This window comes from Dermacentor albipictus, unplaced genomic scaffold, assembly GCF_038994185.2.
Source record: "Dermacentor albipictus isolate Rhodes 1998 colony unplaced genomic scaffold, USDA_Dalb.pri_finalv2 scaffold_20, whole genome shotgun sequence".
NCBI lineage: Eukaryota > Metazoa > Arthropoda > Arachnida > Ixodida > Ixodidae > Dermacentor > Dermacentor albipictus.
The window spans coordinates 1,320,217-1,341,383 of NW_027225574.1; the positions used below are offsets into that span (position 1 = coordinate 1,320,217).

At 44.3% G+C, this 21,167-nt stretch overlaps 1 long non-coding RNA gene across 1 annotated transcript; it reads right to left on the minus strand.

The window, feature by feature from the left end:
• Positions 1 to 1,558: 1,558 nt before the first annotated feature.
• Positions 1,559 to 15,812, minus strand: LOC139052219 (uncharacterized). The gene is made up of 4 exons (XR_011509786.1): positions 15,746 to 15,812; positions 8,300 to 8,419; positions 4,910 to 5,129; positions 1,559 to 1,685 (listed from the first exon to the last, which is right to left on the minus strand). It is a non-coding gene; the product is annotated as an uncharacterized lncRNA (long non-coding RNA).
• Between the last annotated feature and the right edge of the window lie 5,355 nt (positions 15,813 to 21,167).

The window sequence follows — 21,167 nt, forward strand, 5'->3', positions numbered from 1 at the left end:
TGTTGTAGCGCAGGCAGAACGAAACGGTCATAGAAGGTAGATAAGACAACACACAGCGCTGAACCATAGAATAAAGAACCGCTGAACCACCTGCGAACAGCTGTTTACGTGAGCGATGTCGCACTGAACTACAGAAACCGCCGTCGCGCACCCCAAGACAAATCTTAACCAACGTTTTCAAATTAGTAAACGTACACATTATTTGCTTTTAATCAAGAGAAGTCAATAATATTATAGTGTAAACGTTTTATTCACTACAATAAAAGAATTATGCAGCGTGTGCCACGAAACCTGGCAGTAAGCAACCCTGGGCGCCACACCAGTCGCATTGTTGAAATCGCAATCACATAGAGAAAGAAATTCAACAAGAGGGGACACTCTTCAAAAACTGGCAACAGGAAACACGTCACGCCTAGTTTCAACAACATCCGTTAGTTGACGCGCGCATCAGAAAAAAAGAATGTGAAATAAACTTCCAGACAACGTTTTATTTTTTTTATTCCTTCCCACTAAAAGTGAAAAAGTTTTGCGTGCAAATGAACTTATACTTTGCAACTTTTTGTTGCGTTGCCTAGCAACAAGCTAGCGGCACGCCAGACCCGGGTGCATACGTCTTGCGCCAGACAAGCCGCAGGAGTGAGCGAGGACAGTCGTACGTGCGAAGCTCGCGTGCTCGGCGACCCGTCTGTTTTGGATATAGCCCATTTTATTGGGCTTCCGGCCTTTTCTATGCTTCTCTTGCGTGTCATCTGCATTTCGACACGGCACCACTGCACTACTGGACTACGGCAAGGTGAGAAATTGTGTTTGACAGTGTGCGGCTCATTTTAATCACATTTAGGCTTAGTTCGAGTGGCGCAGTTAGCGAAAAACAGCACCGCCGTCCTGGCGCTGAATTAATTTGAGTTAATGCCTCGTCCTGGGAGATGTTTGCGACGCTTTCTATGAGCCCCAACATTACTGCAACTTATTTCGGTAGTTTTTGGGCACGCTTGCCGCGCCCCACTTATGAAAATTAGTGTTGAATTTTAGTAGATATTCCATTGCCGTCCTATTGCTCAATCAACAAAATTTTTGTTGAAATATCATTGTCCCACTATTGCAGATTTGTTGACCAGCATTGAAAAGTGGCCACCGTGAAACCATTGTAATTTCATTTACCAGTTATTGCCTTGACTTTCTATGGAATTCCCATGGACGAACAATTGTATTTCCATGAAATGTAATGTGGAATACAACATTAAGTTTATGGATTGTAAAGTGGAATGCAACAATAAGTTTATGGATTTTCAAGTGGAATGCAACAATAAGTTTATGGATTTTCAAGTGGAATGCAACATTAAGTTTATGGATTGTAAAGTGGAATGCAATATTAAATTTATGGATTGTAAGGTGCAATGCAACATGAAATTAACTAATGTTGATATTCGCCATTGAGGCATGGCTTGGCCTCGGGACATCTTCAAGGTGCATTTTCTAGCTTTCCATTGCAAGGCCTCTTTCCCTGTGGTGTTATGAAAAGAAACAACTTCGTGATTAACAAAAAGCATGTGAATCATTCCTTTTATACAATAGCCCACAAATTTATTGAGCTTCAGGCTCTTTCATTTCTCTTGCCAGTACTGAGGAGATGATGTTCTTTATGTAGGAGAGGCTGGCAGAGGGAAACTTGGAGCATGTGTAGTCTGGAAAAGAAATACAGCATAAGATTACCGATGCATACAGGATTTTCTAGCTGTCTAATAAAATAATAACAAATTGAAGCCTTATGCTATGTTTAAGTGCAGGCCACACTGCTAGTGTCAGTCATAAAACATCATCACAGAGTAATTTAGCTACGTTGTGTACTTTGAACCAGGGTCTGCAGTTATCAAGTGTGCAGCAGAGGCAGAATGAAGATAAACATCTCAGTACTGGCACCAAGCTCTTTGGCATGCATAAAGAACAGGTCAGTGTGTTAGCAGCTATTCATTGGAATTTTATATAATTCATTTGCACGTACAGGTAATCCTCTATAACGAAGCCAGTAAAACCAGCACTTTACTTCGTTGTATAAAAATTTCGTTGAATGAAAATTTGACCTTTTATAAATTCATTTATCCTCACAGCAAATTTCTCTTACCCAAAAGGGTGCGTAAACCTTATCAAATTACCGGGCAATCAGGAAAAATGAATTTCAATGACAAAAACAGTTGAAGCTTCACCCAAAAGTGGAAGCAATGATAGCAACACTAAAGTATCACAGCTATATGAAGGCTAATAAGCGTTGACATACAGCCTTGTTGCTAAGACACACTTATGTGTCCCCGAAATGGTCCGGACAAATTTTGTAGGCACGTGGGGCACAGCTACAGTAAAACATTCGCGCAACAATCTGTGTAAAGCATCTTACATTAGAGGGACCCCGAAATGATTTTGATGATTCTGTACAAACATACTGAGCCATTAGAGGATAGGTCCTTCTGATCATTATTTGACACATGTAAGTGCTCCGGTTAAAGCACATAATTTATTATAGGATTTCAAAAATTTACATTGCTGCCGATCACAGCACACCACTCGGCTGAATTTTCAGCCGCATCTAACCATTTGATGTAAACTGTCCTAATGATGCTGGCAGGGCAAGCTATCCGACTGGCCGCCCAGCGCGCTTCATCAATAATTTTTTTAACTTTATGGTGAACCAATGTTGTTCGTAATAGTTGGAATGTTAGTTAATTTGTTTCTATAAAAAGAAAGTAACAGAAAGAGAGTGCACAAGAAAAATTTGTCACTACACTTCTGGCGCACAGCAAGTGTCATCTGCTTGTGTTGCAACGTGCTCCGTTTTTACGAGAGCTCCGCAGTCATTGTCGGTCTCAGTCCTTTCGCAAGAAACACGATTCGCCTTTGTTACGTTGAAGGCTGAAAACGTAACTGGCAATGTCAAGCTGCGACACCATGTCCCTCTGCAAGGCAGCAGACGAGCGAAGTGGCTGCAGTGCATCGGACTGTCGATATCGAATCGGCGCCAGGATTTGCACGTTTGCAGCCGTCACTTTACACCGGAGGATTACTAAAAACCACAATAGTGTTTCGCGAGTCCGGTATTTGCGTAAATGCAAGCACAAGGAGACAGGGCCTGGCCGTTTGACTGTGCCGTTTCACAGGATGAGCAGAAGCGCAAACTGCACGGCGCAGCCACCTGATGGCACAGAGCTTGACCAAAAACAGTAACAAAGTGTATTCTTCCTTACTGCTGGTGTAAATATTTTGCACGAGCGTAATCGTTAACATGTTTTATGCGAAGCATATTACGAGGGCTCAACCCAGCTCCTCAGGCGCGGCGGTGACCATGAAATCACGTGACACCGTGACGTCACGACAGAGGAGAAGTGGCTTTGGCTCAACTCTTGCAAGACGGGCTGGGTGGGAATCGAACCAGGGTCTCCGGAGTGTGGGACGGAGACGCTACCACTGAGCCACGAGTACAACGCTTCAAAGCGGTACAAAAGCGCCTCTAGTGAATGCGGTGTTGCCTTAGAAACGCGCTGTTTCTAAGGCGTGCGTCTCTTGCTCAGGCGCACATTTCGTTGCCGCGCCGAACGCTGCTTTGCTCGACGCTCACCGCGTCCAATGCGGGGCGCGTAGTCGCTGCCCTGTAGCCCATTGTCTTACACCCCTTGGCGGGTCGACGGGAACGCTGTCGCGTTCCACTCCTGAAGGCGAAGAAGTAATGCATGAGTTGTTTCTTCGTCTAGCCGAACCAAATATAGCCAAGCAACAGCAGTTCACCAGGCTAAACAGTGGTTCAACAACTAAAATAAAGGCTAGTATGCTTCGCATCCTGGGCTTAACCTTACCTAAGCCACAGCCATTTTTTGTAAATGCTTAAATTGTTTTACGCCGAGACAGAGCAATATTAGCTCGTTGTTTGGCTGGTTAAGCTCTGCGCCAACAGGTGGCTAGACCGTGCAGACCAATCAGTCCGCTCAGCTGTGGTTACCGGAATGCCAGACACATTCGGCGTTGCGACAGACTGCTCAGAATGCACTCTGCTTCGATAGCTCTCGCTTGGGGTCGACTGCCAAGCAACTGGTGGAGAGGTTGGAGAGGCTTCGCGCACTCGGTCCTAGAGAACTGGAAGTAGACGGTACGACGTGCCGTTCTGACGCAGAGCCAGTGAAGGCGGAGCTTAGCCCTGATCACTTGGCAAACGAGTTGAGGAGAAAACGTATGGCTACGGAGGAGGGTAACTTGTAATCGTCAGTGGCTCTCTTAATACGCAAGGCTTCACACAAATTGTGTTGTGAATGATTAACTTTAGCTGTATCCTACGCGTCTACAAAATTTGTCCGAACTGTTTCAGGGGCCCTTTAAGAGAACTTTAGCCAATTACAAGTTACCCACCTCCATAGCCATGCTTTTTCTCCAACTCATTCGCCAGGCTAAGCTCCGCCTTCACTGGCTCTGCATCGTGATGGGACATCCTGTCATCTCCTTCTAGTCTTGAGCCAGCGCACCAAGCCTCTCAAACTTCTCTGCCAGCTGACTGGCAGTCGATCCCAAGCGAGCTGTCGAAGCAGCATGTGTTGCGAGCATTCTGTCGCAATGCCAAGCGTGTTTGGTTTTCTGTTAACCACAGGCAAGATTTGGCGATTTTGATGGATAGGTGGAGGCGTACACTAAATCCTCTCCATGCTACTATTGCTGTGATAAGGAGCTTTTAGCCTAGACGTCCGTGAGTGGCCTGATCGCTCTGTACGGTCCAGCTACCTGGTGGTGCCGAGCTTGACCAGTCAAACTAAAAGCTAATATTGCTGTGCTGGCGCATATCTCTTGCTAAGTAACGCACGAGGAGATGCGAATTTTTAAAATAATGTTCCAAGACTGGAATTTGGAGTTGTACCACTAGGACTGACGTACATACCAATCACAGCTCGGATACGAATAGGGTCCAAGGCCTCCTTGAATGGCTGGTTTAAGTGCAAGTTGCTCTTCTCACCCAGGAGCGGTTCGTCCCGTAGCTCCTCAGGGGTGAATACATTCCACAAAAGAGCCCTGGCAAATTTGCCAAGGCCACTTTCGCATGCTCAGCATAGCTTCCCTAGGGTGCCTTGTTCAACACTCACACCGGCCCCAATGTCCACCTGGGAACATGAAAAAAAATATCATGTGGGAGCTGTATAGCCCATAACCTTTTGCAGAGTAAGATTCAGAATTTGCTGGCAATGACATACCTAACAAAAAATTAAATTATGCTGTTTTACATGCCATAACCACGATCTGATTATGAGGCACACTGTAGTGGGGGACTCCTGAATAATCTGGACCACCTGGGGTTTTTAAACATCTGTATCTAAGTACACTGGCGCTTTTCCATTTTGTCTTTATTGAAATGCAGCCGCTGTGGCCGGGATTCGATCCCGGGACCTCATGCTTAGCAGCCCAACACCATAGCCACTAAGCAACCACAGCGGGTGACACATCTAGGAACAAATAGCTAAGTTTAAAGGAGAGAAACAATGCAGTAACCTGCAGCAGTTACTGACATGACTTGCAGCAGCAAGTTGTTTTTCATCGACTATCATTTTGCTTTATCATTTCTACACTTAAATAAAAAAATACAGATAACTTCCTTTATGCTTTATTTGGCTTATTATCTGTTGGTTTCACATGATTGTGTTTAACAAAATTGGGCCCCTCAGTTCCCTTTGTCTTTAATTTCATAATGAGGGTCTTGAATCAGGCAGGTTTGATGTCTTCAAATAGCATACAAGAGTTTATTGGTCAGCTGCCTGCTCATAAAGTTCACATATGCGTCACCATTGGCCAAAAGGATGGTCCACATCCAATGGATTGGCATGAATAGAACTGGCTAACACACCCACGGTTACACATAAACAAAATACCCAAGAATCTAGAAGTTGGAACAATTGCCGCGGTAACACAATTTGTAGTGAAGAGGTTGTGGGTTCGGCTCCCACCGGAGGCAAGTTTGGTTTTTCTGGCACTTTGATATCCATTCATGATATCTACACACAGCATAAAGGCACAGGAAAAGCTCAAGTGCATACTACTCTGATAAGCACCATAGCCCTCAATATCAGGTGACACTTTTTTGTCATGTAACACCAAAGTGACCTCCATCAAGTGAAATTGTACAAGCTCATGACATTAAAGTTACTGTCTGGTGATGGTGTAAGTTATCAGTGGCTTAAAAGGATTCGAACGCAAGCTCACTGTTATGAATTCATCGAAGAAAACACGGATGAGAAAGGGAGACAGGACGAGTGCTTTTTGGCAATAGTAAGTACAGGTTCAGACATGGATGCTACACAGCACACATTATATTAGGAATATAAATGACGTTTCTAGCCAGAAACATAAATGCATAATTACAGTGAAGACAGTGACAAGTTTCCTCAGGCATCAACCCTAATGTGTGCTTTCACAGACAAAATTGATATGAAAAATGCAGCCTATCAATGAGAGGTCATCCTGCCTTTTTAAATAAACAGCAATTTCTGATGATGCATTGCTATACCAATGTGCATGTTCCTGCCTTTGACTTGAAGAGACTTGGAGCTTGCAGAGAACAAGTTTAAGGATAGTGCGAAAAATTCATTTTTCTGACAGTACCATTTCATGCATTTATGTTAGCTAGCTAAGACAGAGGATATGATAGATATATGCACCTTTGGGCAAGCAACAAAAGTTCCAACTGTTTGTTTGTCTTGATTTACAACCTTGCCAAGTGCCGTTTTAGGTCGTTTTGACCAATTTGGGTGCTTCTGCAAAATAAATTGGTTACGAAATTATGAAAGCAATCACTTATGGTTCTTTAGTATATCACAACAGACAGGTTCTTTTGGATTGCACCACAGTCAAAATGCAGCCACTGAGCCACGGCAGCATGTGAAATGAAGTTGGAAGTGGATAAATGCACAAGTTACGCAGAATGAAAAAGCGATCACTCGCCACTTTGTTTATCTCATTGTGCTTCTGCTGTCCTTTTCCAAGTTTTTGTGCTAGCGGATGCATGCACATTTTATTTCTTTTCTCTCGTCCTTTGATCTTTTGTTATATATTGAGCCTGTAGTACTAAACACCAGCGTTACTGTGCCATAAGGGTAGTGCAAACTGATTTTATGTTGATTCCTTCAGTACTGGAGTGGTTACGAGCCTCTTCAGTCAAGCAGAGCTGCTAGATTACGTGTATTTAGTAGCATGTCGCTGTCTACTAACGGCCGGCTCATCATCCTTACACAATACTGAGCAGCTCATTCCCACCAACTTACTCGTTTGATATTTATGAGAATCTGCAATTATTATTATTATTTTATTTATTGCATTCTGCCCAATTCTAACTATACTGGCACAAGTAGTCGGGTAGCAAATACGTCGGTATCAATGCACTGCCCAATGCTGTGTAAGGGCACCAAGCAGGAAATTAGCAGACAGTGACATGCTGGTAAACACAAGTAATCTAGCAGCCCTGCTTGACTGAAGAGGCTCATAACCACCCTAGCAATGAAGCAATTACCTTAAAATCAGTTTAGACTAACCTCTATTTATTGGCACAGGAGCGCTCGTATCCATGCATTCCGTCTTTGGCGCCAAGAGGCTTCCTGAAGCGAGATGTATTGTACATTTTGAGATCGGTGGAATAGCACTTCAATATCCTTTTTTCTCCCTTTAAGCAAAAAATTATTCTGACAAAGCTTTCTCAGTTTAATAACAACACAATGAGCTATCACAAGAGGCAGTGTTTGCATATTTTTCAATTCATTGTTAAATTAGCACACCGTATCAGCTTTCTTGAGTGGTCGTCACATGCGTACACTATTGTACCATATTCTGTCCAAGCATTTTTTTTTTTAGCATTGTACAGGTCCTGACCATTTGCCTGATGCAAATTTAAGCTTTTACTGGAAAAAATCCTAGATACAGGCCATTTTACTGCCTTTCAATGGCCTATAAAAATGTTAGAAATGGCTGATAATCGACGAATGCATTATGGTGTAAAACTTCTTTCTCTTCATTTACCTGAAAAATTTTGTTGTGCTTTCATAGGAAAGGAAGAGTGTTCTTACCAGCGCCTTTTATGACATAGTTTGGCACTTTGTGACCAAGTTCACATGGTAATAACGGAAGCAAAAACCTTTCCGTTGAAAAACATGTTTCATGAAATTAACTTCTTTCTTATTTTGAAGGGTCTTCAACTTTTTCAGAAGCAATGGCAAGAGGTCAAGCACCAAGGTTAGGACAGCTGCTGACTGTATAATGTTGTGGCAACATATGTTTAAAGGCTTTTTACCATAAATGTAATCGTGTTTTTCTGCCATCCGCTTCATATGTTCCACTTCATCTTTTAATTCCCGATTTTCTTCTTGAAGTGCCTTTACCTGAACAGTACAGGTGCTGCATGGGTTGATATCTGAAATAAAAGAAAGCATCTATTTTTTTAAAGACATACAAGAACAATTGGTTTAGCAGTATCACGAGCACGAAAATTATCTGTGGGCAGTGCATTTTCGCAGACTGTCATCGAAGTTATCAACATAATGCCTTCTTACAAACACGCCTTAATTCAATATTGCCAATGGTAGTTAACAAACTATAAAAGCACCATTAAATCAGGCCTTTGGCAATACCAGTTATTCGGTTGCTTGATTCCCAACTTATTCAAAGATTAAAACTGGACAACCAGTGATCAGTCAGCCTGCATGGTTGTTCGATGAATAATATTCGAATGTTCAGATGTCCCGATATTTTTGTTTACTCCACACCGTTGAACGGTTTCAATGGAAACCTTATTTAAAATATATATAAACACAGACAATGATCCCTTTAGAATAAAAACAGGAACAGCGCAACACAGGGCGAGCGAGTAAAGAGCACAGCACAGAGCGCTTTCCTGTACTCCATGATGTGCTGTCCCTGTCTTTATTCTAAACATGAACAAACCAGCCCCACTGAACACAATGCTAACAATGATCACTTGCTTCATCATCATCAGCCTGGCTACGCCCACTGTGGGGCAAACGCCTCTCCCATACTTCTCCAACTACCCCGGTCATGTGCTAATTGTGGCCATGTTGTCCCTGCGAACTTCTTACTCTCATCCGCCCACCTAACTTTCTGCTGCTCCCTGCTACGCTTCCTTTCTATTTGAATCCAGTCCGTAACCCTTAATGACCATCAGTTATCTTCCCGCTTCATTACATGCCCTGGCCAGGTCCATTTCTTTCTTGATTTCAACTAAGATGTAATTAACTTGTGCTTGTTCCCTCACCCAACTTGCTCTCTTATCCCCCTTAATGTTACACCCATCATTCTTCTTTCCATAGCTCGTTGCATCGTCCTCAATTTAAGGAGAACCCTTTTCATAAGCCTCCAGGTTTCTGTCCCGTAGATGGGTACTGGTAAGACACAGCTGTTACACACTTTTCTCTTGAGGGATAATGGCAACCTGCTGTTCACGATCTGAAAATGCCTGCCAAACGCACCCCAGCCCATTTTTATTCTTCTGATTGTTTCAGTCTCATGATCCGGATCCACGGTCACTACCTGCCCTAAGTAGATGTATTCCCTTACCACTTCCAGTACCTCGCTGCTTATCGTAAACTACTGTTCTCTTCCGAGACTGTTAAGCATTAGTTTTCTGCAGATAAATTTTTAGACCCACCCTTCTGCTTTGCCTGTCCAGGTCAGTAAGCATACATTGCAATTGGTCCCCCGAGTTCCTAAGCAAGGCAATATCATCAGTGATTCGCAAGTTACTAAGTTATTCTCCATTAACTCTTATCCCCAATTCTTATGCTGTGTCAAGTCCTGTACACTTGTGAGCCAATTTTTATTTGTATTTACTTATACAGAAAGAAGTGGCGAGCATGGCCAGTACTTTGTAACGATGCCTTTTCTCGATGCCAATGCCTTTCAGTGCTTTTCGCATTTATGAGTGGCCTCTTTTAAAGCTCCGCCCGATACACAGCCTCGCTTGACCACTCACTAAAGCGAAGAGCACTGAAAGGCATTGTTATCGGGAAAAGGCATGGAGGAAGGAGAGCGTAGGAGAGGCGCCGGCCAACGCAGACGTGTTGGAGGTAGTGTGACGGAAGTCGCATGCTGTTTTTCGCAATGCAGCACTGGTAATGGTGCCCCAAATGAAAACCTTGCCATAGCAACCATGCCCCTTAAGCTCTCGCTGCTGTGCTAGGCCTCTGAAAAGTGAAATAAGCTTGTTCGACCCGCGTCTTTCTCGCAGCACATTATGTTCGCAAGACAAGCTGACTTTGAAGCGAGGTGTGTAAGCTTGAAAGATGTTTTGGGTCTGTGAGTGCAAGTGTCAGCAACAGACATACTCAAGTATTTGCGGTGCAGGTCTTTGTCATCTTCTTCAACATGCCCCAGATGGGCACAGGATCGCGTCTGCTTCACTGAAACTGATCAAGAAGTTTCACAGGCATTGTTCTGATGCGCATCAGCAGCACACACTTCTGGCAGCTCATAGCAATGCAAGTTCAAAGCTCGTGCCTAACTGTTCTGGCGAGCTGAGTGGAGGCACAAAGGGAGATGGCACACCAACATGGCTGCATTTCCGGCTTCAAAAATGTGGGGTGCGAGACCGGGCTAGTTGGTATTCCATGGTGAAGTAACTAGCGCAAGAGTGGACACTAAAAGGCGACAAGGACAGGCGCTTGTCCTTGTCATCTTTTTAGTGTCTCATTGTCTCATGTCCACCCTTGCGCTAGTCACTTCAAAAATGTGACGTCAAGCTCTCCTACTTTGTTTCTTTCCTCCATGGGAAAAGGCATTGCTACAAAAACCGGCCCATGCTTGTCTTGACTAAGTAAGTCTGGTTAAGTACCAACCTAGTTTACATAATGAGCTTATTCGCAACTACTGATAAATGAGGGTTAGTTATTAAATTTACAAACAACTTTTTTGGTAATAGTGTAATGAACAGCCAGCTATGTCATCTAACCTTTCAATCTCCCTCCTGTACTATATATACAGCTTGTCCCACATAGCTTGAGCCAAAGTTTTAAAAATGAAAGGCACTCCGGACGCAAGTTGAACCAAATTCATAATGTTGGCACTGTTCTAGAGTTACTCAGGCTGTTTTTTTATTTTCCCCTTAACTAACGGATTATTTATGTATAATTAATCAACTTTTTAAGTACTGGCTGCAGACCCCAAGTGTGAGATGCAAAGTTGTAGAGCATTTACAGAAACCTCTCAATAAATTGTTTCCAACACGGTATATTTCACATGGCCCCTTTTTCCGCGTTCCAAAGAAAGCCCACAACATATGAAAAAATACCACGTGGCGGGGCACTTGTGCACTGTTATTGTGCTGCTCTGATGCGTGCGATGGATGAACAGTGTCGGCTGCAGTGAGACTGGCCCGCAAGAGGGTGTTATGCCTGGTGTAGGTATCCGGGCATGCAGCTGTTATTGCAGGACGGTGCAAATGCATGCTGCTGGCCAAATGTTGCCAAAGCGATAAAGCATCTAAGGCCACAAAAGAGAAAAGATGAAAGCAGCATTTTGATTCTGCGTGAAAGAAGGAAAAGGCGAAGTGCGTGGGAATGATGGAAAGCAATTACTGCTGCTGGAATTTTGCCTTTGTACACAAATGACCTTGTAAAAGTTTTCAAATTGAACGATGATGCTACAACTTTAAACCTTAGGGCTCGAATAACAGCGGAGAAGTCACATGCGGACAAAACTAACTAATGGTAAAAAAACCTTGGCTATATTCAAGGAAGATTACACATGTATTCTTCAGACAACTCTTTCCATACTGGCCCCGTCTGCTCTCCTTCTCGCACTTACTGTCTACCAGACTTTTTTTTTTTATCTCGCACCCCACGGATGCACATCACCTTGTGGTCACAGTATCGGGTGGCCGCGTCTGGCTTCACACTTGTGCACCGTCACCAGCGTGTCAGTCCCCGAGAGAGTGCGCCCACAGGCTGTTCCAGTTTACCGGATGTAGGTCATACCTTATGTACCTCGTCTGAACCAATTCCAGCGAACTGCAATGTTGGGGGCGAGGACTTACGGAGTCGCCATCTGTCAGAAGCTCCTCCCTTGCGTAGTATGAGATCACGCGGCGCGCTCCTCATAGGTTTCGCTTACAGCGCTAAAAAAAAACACCACGTGGCGGCCCTCCTCAACATTTATGTAAGTACTCTCACAACGAGGGAAGTTTTTGACTGTCGATATAATAATCTTGGGCAAACTGAAAGCACAGAATTGTTTACAGACGCTATCTCTTTGCCGAATACATATGTATAGTGAGCGCCACTGCACGCGGTCGCCAGGATGGAGTCTCCCTAATTGCGTGAAAGGTAGGCAAATGCTGCGAATAAACTATGCGAAATATGTTCTTATAGTGGGCTGTCTGTGTAACCAAATGGGGCATAACAGAATGAAGCCTCAATGCAGCGATCGCACGGGTTCGCAGCGACCGACTGCACGTCTGCATGCATGTCTGTGAACAATGTTTTGCTTTCGCTGTGAGCGCTTTTTCGCACCGTGCCGTGAGCTTTAGGCTGCAGCATATGAGCATTTTACAGTACAATGGCAATCTTTGTTGCATGGACGCTATCACAACTGTTCAAAAATAATTTTGTGATAGAGATTTCGACACCTACGGTGACTGTGATGTGCCATCGCAACGATTAAATCTTTTTTTGTCTTCTGAATTCTTGGACGTTCCAATATTATTTCTCAACTTGCATCGCACTGTATGCTTATCGGTCTTCTCAGCGTGCGATTTCCCTGTGCTTCTTCGTCGTAATCCAGTGCAATAATTCATAACACAAACGTGACCATATGCCATGCCTTTTTTTAATGTGCTTCTTGCCGCTCCTTTTCCGTTCCAGTGAACTTGCCAGTATCTAGCGTCAACAAGTTCATAGACCAAAACCGTCATGACATTAGCTAGGCAGTGGGCGCGGGCAAGCGTCTCGGTGTGCGTTTTCTGCTACTTACCGACCATCGCGCAGTCCTAACACCATAGCAGAAATCTTCCTCGCACCTGTTTGCTGCATACCGGAGTTGTAGGTGATGGCTGTCTGCCACTTCTAAGTTTCGCGAGTCAAGCTTCATGTGGCTCTTTGTTCTGTGGCTAGGTGTGAATAAGGCTGACACCAGGCTCCACTGCGTACGTCCGGCACAATGGCACCGAGCAGCAGCCTACCATGCTGCACGCTTCCAAAGGCAGCCACTACCTATTAGAGTACTTTCAAATGTTGTCAAGCGGTAAAGCCTCACCACTTAATCAGAACTGTAGCACAGGTGGCACTTTAAACTTTCATTTTCAGCTCGCTTCGGTGCTTCCAATGCAGCCGATGCGGCCACTGTGTCCACGTGACCTCTCATATGTCACGTCACGCCGATGGTGGCATGAGCTTTTCCAGTGGTGGAGGTCGCCCCCAATATCCAGAGCTCCTCAGGCACACATATCCCTGCGTGTTCTCTACAGCAACGCTATTCAGCTGTGACCAACGTTGAGCAGCGGATATGGCTTACTCCAATGAAGAAAGGGAGGATATGGTTTTGGCTCTAGGTGCGTCAAGTGGACATAGAAGGCGTGCACTTTAGCTATTTCCACACTGGCATCCAGGTAAGCATCTGAGCTCAATGATGATTGTGCATGCATATGAAACGCTGAGACAGACTGGGACTTTTACGAAGAAGCAACATAAATCTTCAATCCTGGACGAGGACGTGGAGATAGATACTGTGTCAGTTTTCTTCAGACCCACATGCAAGTGCTCGTAGTGTGGGTGCTGAAGCTGGAGTGCCAAATTCTTCAATGTGAAGAGTACTTAAGAGGCAGCCTCATCCATACCACATGCAGCTGCACCAGATGTTGGAGCCCCGCTATTTCAAAAATCGAAAGCACTTTGCAAACTGGATTATAATCAAGGTGGAAGATTATCTTCCGCCGGGCTTTGCCAACAAAACATTGTGGACTGATGAAGCTACCTTCTCATGTAATGCCCACGTGGACATCCACAACACTCACTATTGGAGCAACGAAAACCCTCTCTGGGTTTTGAAGACATTACCAATATCAGCGGTCGGTTAACGTGTAGTGTGGAATTTACGGTGGCACTATCATTGGCCCCCTGTTTTTTAATAACATGCTTACAGGCGAAACATATGAATGACATCCTTGATGGGGCGCCTGAGGATTTTCTTTGCCGAGTTCCATTGGCTAGGATCAAGGATATTTGGTATCAGCATGATGGTGCTCATGCACACGGCAGCAGCAAAGCTTGCAAATGGCTGCATGAATTATTCCCGCAGCAGTGTATTGGACAGCATGGGCTCATTGCTTGGCCAGCATGGTCGCCAGATTTAACTCCCTTGCTTTCTTTCTCTGGGGCTACATCAAGGATCAAGTATACCGGACACCAACTACAACATCAGAGAACCTAAAAGAAAAAGTAAGACAAGTTTGCAACTCCATCCCTGATACCATGATCAAGAATGGCTTGGCAAATGTGCCTATGAGATGGTGACCTCTTCGAACACGCATTATAATCGAAAGGCACTTTTTGGATTGAAGGTCACTGCAAAATCATTCCGGCCCTAACGCCGCCTCCCCGCCCAACCCCATTACACTCCATCGGCAGGCCGCCAGCTCGTGTCCATTTCAAGAATAAAAAAGAAATAAAGCTATCTTCTTGTTCTCTTTCGTCTCCTTAGATGCTTTATCGCTTCGGCACCGCTCAGCCAGCAGCATGCATTTGTGCCGTCATGCGATAAAAGCCGCACGCCCAGATACCTACACCAGACGTAACGCCCCGTCACGGGCCAGTCTCGCTGCAGCCGACGTCTTCATCCATCGCACGCTTGAGAGCAAGCAACACAATAACAGTGCACCATTGCCCCGTCACATGGTATTTTTTTTATATTTCGCAGGCTTTCTTTGGAATGCGGAAGAAAGGAGCACGTGAGATATATCGTGTGAGTGTGTCCTTTTTTTTTGGGGGGGGGGGACTTCGAGAAAGCATTTGATAACGTTCCTCATGAACGCCCGTTTCTAAAACTTTCATGCGTTAATTCTTTTGCTTTTGAATGGATTTGTGACTTTCTAACTAACCGCCAGCAATTCGTGCGCGCCAATAAACAGTCTTCTGCCTACCTTCCTGTAAGCTTGGGCGTGCCTCAGGGCACGATCCTAGGCCCACTATTATTCCTAATATATATCAATGATTTACCGAGTGATATTTCTTCTAACATCACACTTTTTGCAGACGACTGCATGCTACATATATCGTCCAATTAACAACCTGTCTGACATTCACTCCCTTCGGTCTGACTTTCAACGGATCGAAATCTGGTGCAACGAGTAGCTCATGTCACTAAACACAAATAAAACATCACTACTTTCTTTTCATTGCCAGCAATATTACTCATCACTGAATTATTTGATCTATAACTTCGCAATTTCATGTGTAAGTGCGTACAAGTACGTAGGCGTTCATTTGTCATCACATTTAGCACGGTCCTTTCATACAATGCACACTACTAATGAAGCTAACCGCGTTCTTGGTTGTTTACATCGTAACCTTTATCTACCACATCCTTCTGTCCTACTTCTCGCCTATCACACAATAATCAGACCAAACTGGAATACACATGTACTGTTTGGGACCCTCACCAAAGTAACCCTAATAAAATGCTAAAATCTGTACAGAACCATGCAGCCAGATTCATTTTCTCAGAATGCTCATACCATTCTAGTCTCACCGAACTAAAATCTCGTGCAAACCTTGGAAGTCTTTCAGCACGCCGCAGAATAGCACGTCTGTGCCTAATGTTCAAGTTTTATCACAAGTCACCTTGTACTCCTGCCATCAAGTCAGCACCAATCATGAAACAGCTGTGGACCCACCATCTGCTCGAACCACTGTGAATCTTTCTTCATTTTTTTGTCAAAACATTGCAAGATTTGAATTACCTTCCCTCTGACGTTGCGCTCCTCTCCAGTAGCACCGATTTCAATACAGTAATAAAAAATTGTATATAACACTTAATGCATTTGTAAATAGCCCACCCCTCATGTAAAATCCCTTTACTGGGGCCTTTGCGATATTGTAAATAAATAAATATTAATTCTTTTTCATAAATGCGTGACCATCCACCTATAGAAGACCGGCAGCTCGAAATACGAATGCCTTACAGTGTGAATGCCCCTGACACACTTCGGCCTCCGCGGCCCCAACTCACGGGCCGCCCTGCTTCCAGCTTTGATCCTTCCGCACCCCTTGGGTGCCCTGGAGAACCTGCGCCGCCTCTTTTGTTATAATATCAAGTGCTCTTCTGAAGCGTTCGTTTGCCGGTTACATGTCCCCTCCGGGAGCAGTGCTTGTAAAAAATCCTCCAATCTCTTGTCGCGACGATAAAAGCGGCCCGCGACTTTTATGCGACACCAGTCAGAACTTTGCTGAAATATCGAGCAGAATGACTGATAAGCGGGCAAGCTGGCACGAATGTGTGGCTAGGCTGTATTACATTGCGCTGCTCGGGCATACGTATGAAAAATGTCAAGGTCTAGCACACAATCTGGTCGCGTCGATCATATTCGCTATGAGATGTTTTTTTTTCCGTGTCTTAGTGATCAATTGATTGTTACGTGCAACACGCTACACCGGCAACCTGGACAGCGCATAAACTTTTCTGAAACAGGTTCCGTGTAACGTGCCTTTAGTTGGGATGCATCATGTAACCACGCAAACGACAACGGACGAGGAAAGAAACACACAGGACAGGCGCGGATGTTTCATCGTCCGTTGCCGTTTTCGCGGTTACATGATGCATTCCAATATCGACCACCAACTAGCCCGCCTCTCCCTGTTAAATATGTTACTTTAGTAGGGACAGCCGTCAAAAAACACGAGATGTACTCGCCGAAGGCAAGGAGTACTGCCGGGTCCGGTGGCGCTCCTTCTTTCCAACTGATGAGTTGAATACTTCTTTAATTGACCCCTGCTGCGATATGAGACGGAAGGCCACATCCGTGTCGGCCGAAGCATTCACGGGATACACGTCCCACTTGTTATCGTCAACTCACTTCGCAAGGACGTGAGACATCTTACGCTCCAGCTGTCCGAGCAAACAAACGCACGTGCCGAGGCCGGAACATAAAATAAAGAACCAACTTGACGGGAGGCAACTAACAAAAATACGTACGAAATGGGGACGGAAAAATGCAAACACGACGCAAACGAAAGAGATGGTATCAGTGTTTCCTGCTCAATTTTTAGATATGGCTGTGTTTGGCTTAAAATTATTTTTTTTTAAAACTCATAACAAAAGCTTGAAACAAAACTTTAATAAATGTTTGCGGCCCTGTGAGCCACAAACTATTGCCTAATAATATAAAATGCATTTTCCAGACCTACCTCTTGGATACGCTGATCTAACGTTTCACTGTTGAGTCATTGAGCGTCGAGGCAGTTGACCGTCTGGCAACGCTTTAGGTTTTCTAGCCAGCGGGTGCACTACTACGTGATTGTATGACTACTCCGCTGTACTCCGCATTCGCTGTTCGCTATGTTTTACTTGGGTGTTGCGCTCTATATTTTATCGTAAATTAATCTTGCAAGGCCCAGCGCCGTTCACGAATAATGTCGCCGAGAAGACAATTCGGAAATTACTTATGGGACCCGTCCATCGACGTGCCCATACGCTCAAAATAGGTTCAAAAACGTTCATCAGTCGGTGCTTCGTTTGCCGCGTTGGACAGTGAACTGGGTTCTACTGATGCAAGTGAACAGAATTTCTGCGAAAACGAAGCAGACGCTGACGCAGGCCACATCGCACCATTCCCGACGCTGCAACTGAAGACTGTCATCCATTGGAAAGCACGCATGTAACCTTGTCTACCTCGTCGTCTGAGAGCAGCGAATCGGAATGTGACGCTGATTGCGCTGACGTGTATCCTGACCCCGGCGAGCAGCATTTTCCGAGAGGCTGGAAGGATGACTTGGTAAGCGTTGTGGTGTCAGGCGTAATTTCCAGATATTATTTTGTTGCTGTGACGTCTTATTTTGCCCCGCTGTAATGCCTGCCGCAGGTTATCTCCTGAAGCTTATGCAGCGTAGTGACCGAGTCATATAGTGAAAATATTGGCGTGATGGAATGAAGTAGGGAGCATACCGATGCGATCATTGCTCGCAGCAGTTATTTCTCCCAATTAAGGAGAAAACCGCGCTGTTAAATTCATATTACTGATGTAAACACAGTTTACATCAGTAAACTGTGTTTACTGATGGTAAAGCATTAGTAAACCGGTGCTGGTAACGTGGAGCTGAGGCAGGAACAGAGCACCGCAGAGCCTTAGAATACGTAATGTGCTGATGGAATTTCCTAGGGTTTTCCTTTAACGTTCAGGCGTTATCTTGGCGCCTGTTCTAGCATATATACATAATGCGTGCGTGCGTGCGTTCGTGTGTGTGTGTGTGTGTGTGTGTGTGTGTAATTTTGTCGTGTTGTGGCCAAAGCCTGCTTTTTTTGGGGTTGTTTGCAAATGAAGCCCTCAAATCTTCCTTGAACATCTGTCGTTATTTAATAGTACTCCAAAAGTACATGTTAAAAATATCTGCTGTCCCGAAGCACACATTTCATGGCAAGACAGTGCTTAGTCTCACTGTGCTGCATGTACCATGGCTGCTTTAAAGAGGTTTCTTTGGTGGCCATCTGGTGTTCACCATGCACAGTTGGCATCTGCATTATTTCGAGGCAGGTTCACAAAGTAAAAGGGGTAGCTTAAAATGGTGCATTAAAGTTAGTTGCCAGGTTAAGTAACATGTTAGCCAGTATAAACTCAGTGCCACAAGATAACTCATGAAGCCCTTGTCATGCCAGGACTTTCTGTCCAATTTACTGTGCAGGTAACAAAACAGGCATCTACAAGTGTATGATTGTAATGTTGTACTTTTTCTAACACCACCATTGTTTGCTACCATTCCTCTCTGCTTAGGATGAAGACCTGTTTCCTGGAGCCAAGCTTACGAAAGCCGAAAGCCTCTTAATGGTCATGGCCCACAGCTTGCGCCATGGCTGCTCAAAAGAAGCCACCGATAGCTTAGTGCAGCTTCTCAGAGCTCACTTGCCAGAAGGTGTCGCGTACCCAACATCAAAGTATACTTCTTTTTTGACACTTTGCCGGATCCGAAAAGCAGTATGCTAAGCACTTATGCTGTAGTGTGTGCTTTGGGTATATTGGTGAACTACCAGAATTACCAGGAAATGATGTGGTTGGTAGTCAGTGGAATGTGAACTATGCGAGTGACAGCTTACTGAAAAGCTCATCATTTTTTCTTGTAATGGATCTGAAGGGCCAAATTCCAGATGTGTTAGAATCAGGAAAGCTGCAATGCAGTAGAACAGGCACTTCCTTTGATGTGTGTGACATCACAAAAAGCTATCAGTACAAGTTGCCTGTGACTTCGAATGACATTACATTGACATTGAATACTGACGGTGTGCCCCTTTTCGAAAGTTCTGATGCGAGCATGTGGTCTCTTCTTTTGATGATTAGTGAACTGCCATGCAAAGAATGTGCACAGACTCTTTTGTTGTCTGGGCTATGGTTTGGCACAGGGAGGCCATCAATGAACTCTTTTTTGATACAGTTTGTGAAAAGAATGAATGAAATATCATCCACTGGAGTTGTTTGGAGGGACAGCAGGGGTGTATCGCACACGTCAAAGACATTTCCTGGTCCCCGTACTGTAGACAGCGTTTCCAAATGTGAACTAACTAGTATGACACAATTCAGCCGTTGCTTATGGTTGTGCATCGTGTGAGGACTCTGGGCAGGTTGTTTCAAAAGGAAATGGGTTTTGTCGTGTGTGTCTGCCAAGTGCTTCTGCAAACAAGCTCAGAACACGAGCCATTTTTGTACCATGCACAAAAGGCCGTGCAGGCCCCTAGTTGTAGCATCAAAGTAGCAAGTCTGCTGACACTTCTTTCATTTTTTTTTTTCATTTAGTGAGGCCTTTGTAGTACACTACGTGCATGCCGTTTGTTCTGGATTTGTTCGGGCAACAATGTTTGTGCGGCTGAAGTCCAGACAGTGCCACCGATTTCATCTATGCCGACACCTTCCTGATGCAGACAAATGTCTTCTGAGCCTCGCCCCCATATGGGAGCTCACGAGGCTGCCAAGGTCTTTAAAGGACATAAAGGAGTGGAAAGCTGCCGGTTGGAGGAATCGGCTGCTGTTTTGTTCCCCAGTCACATTAATAGGACGCATTCTAGAAAGACAGTACAACCATTAGTTGAAATTCTTTGTGATCATGCATTACCTTCTTGACCCTTGCATCTGCATTCAGGAGCTTGCTACAGTTAGGAGAAAGATGAAGTTTCTTCTTGAGTACCAGGAATTGTATGGTATCAAGTACGTGACATATAATGCTCTCCTCTTTTGCATGTTGTCGACAGTGCCGTAAACTGGGGTCCTTTGTGGACTCACCCTCTTTTTTCATTTGAATTTATGAATGGTACACTTCGACGCTAAGTCAATGGCATCAGATATCCACAATTTCAGATTGCCAACTGTAGTTGGCAAAATTAGATGTTTGCGTAATATTTTGTTTGAGATAAGTGAGTGATAGTTGTCCAAATGGCATGGTGAAGTAACATTTTCCTTAAACTACATAATAAAAGATGAGTAATATGAGATGCCATCAAAGGGCTTTAGACTTGCTTTAGCTATTCGCTGTCTGGAAGTTGCTCACAAGACCTTACAGTCACTTTCATCGCTTGTTACAAAATGAATACTGCAGCTGCATTTTGATTTTCCAACACCATAGAAAATGTTACATTACCTTGCAACAGAGTTCAGTTTTGTTGGAAAGCTCTATGGACTCTTTTGAATTAAGCACATCCTATTTAACCATGCTTGCTTTTGTTAAGTTATTACGTGATGTTGTGCCACATTTTTATGCTTTGTTATGATGTGTGCTGTGAGCAAAAGTGATATATACAGATTTTTTTCATGTATAGTATGCTTTTGTACACTTTTGCGATGCCTGTAAATAATAAAGAGCATTATATGTCTGGTTCTTTGAGTAATCGCTGCTTGGGGGAGTAGCACACAGGTTCACGAGTGGCCCCTCATATTATCACAAGCAATACATTGAAATCAT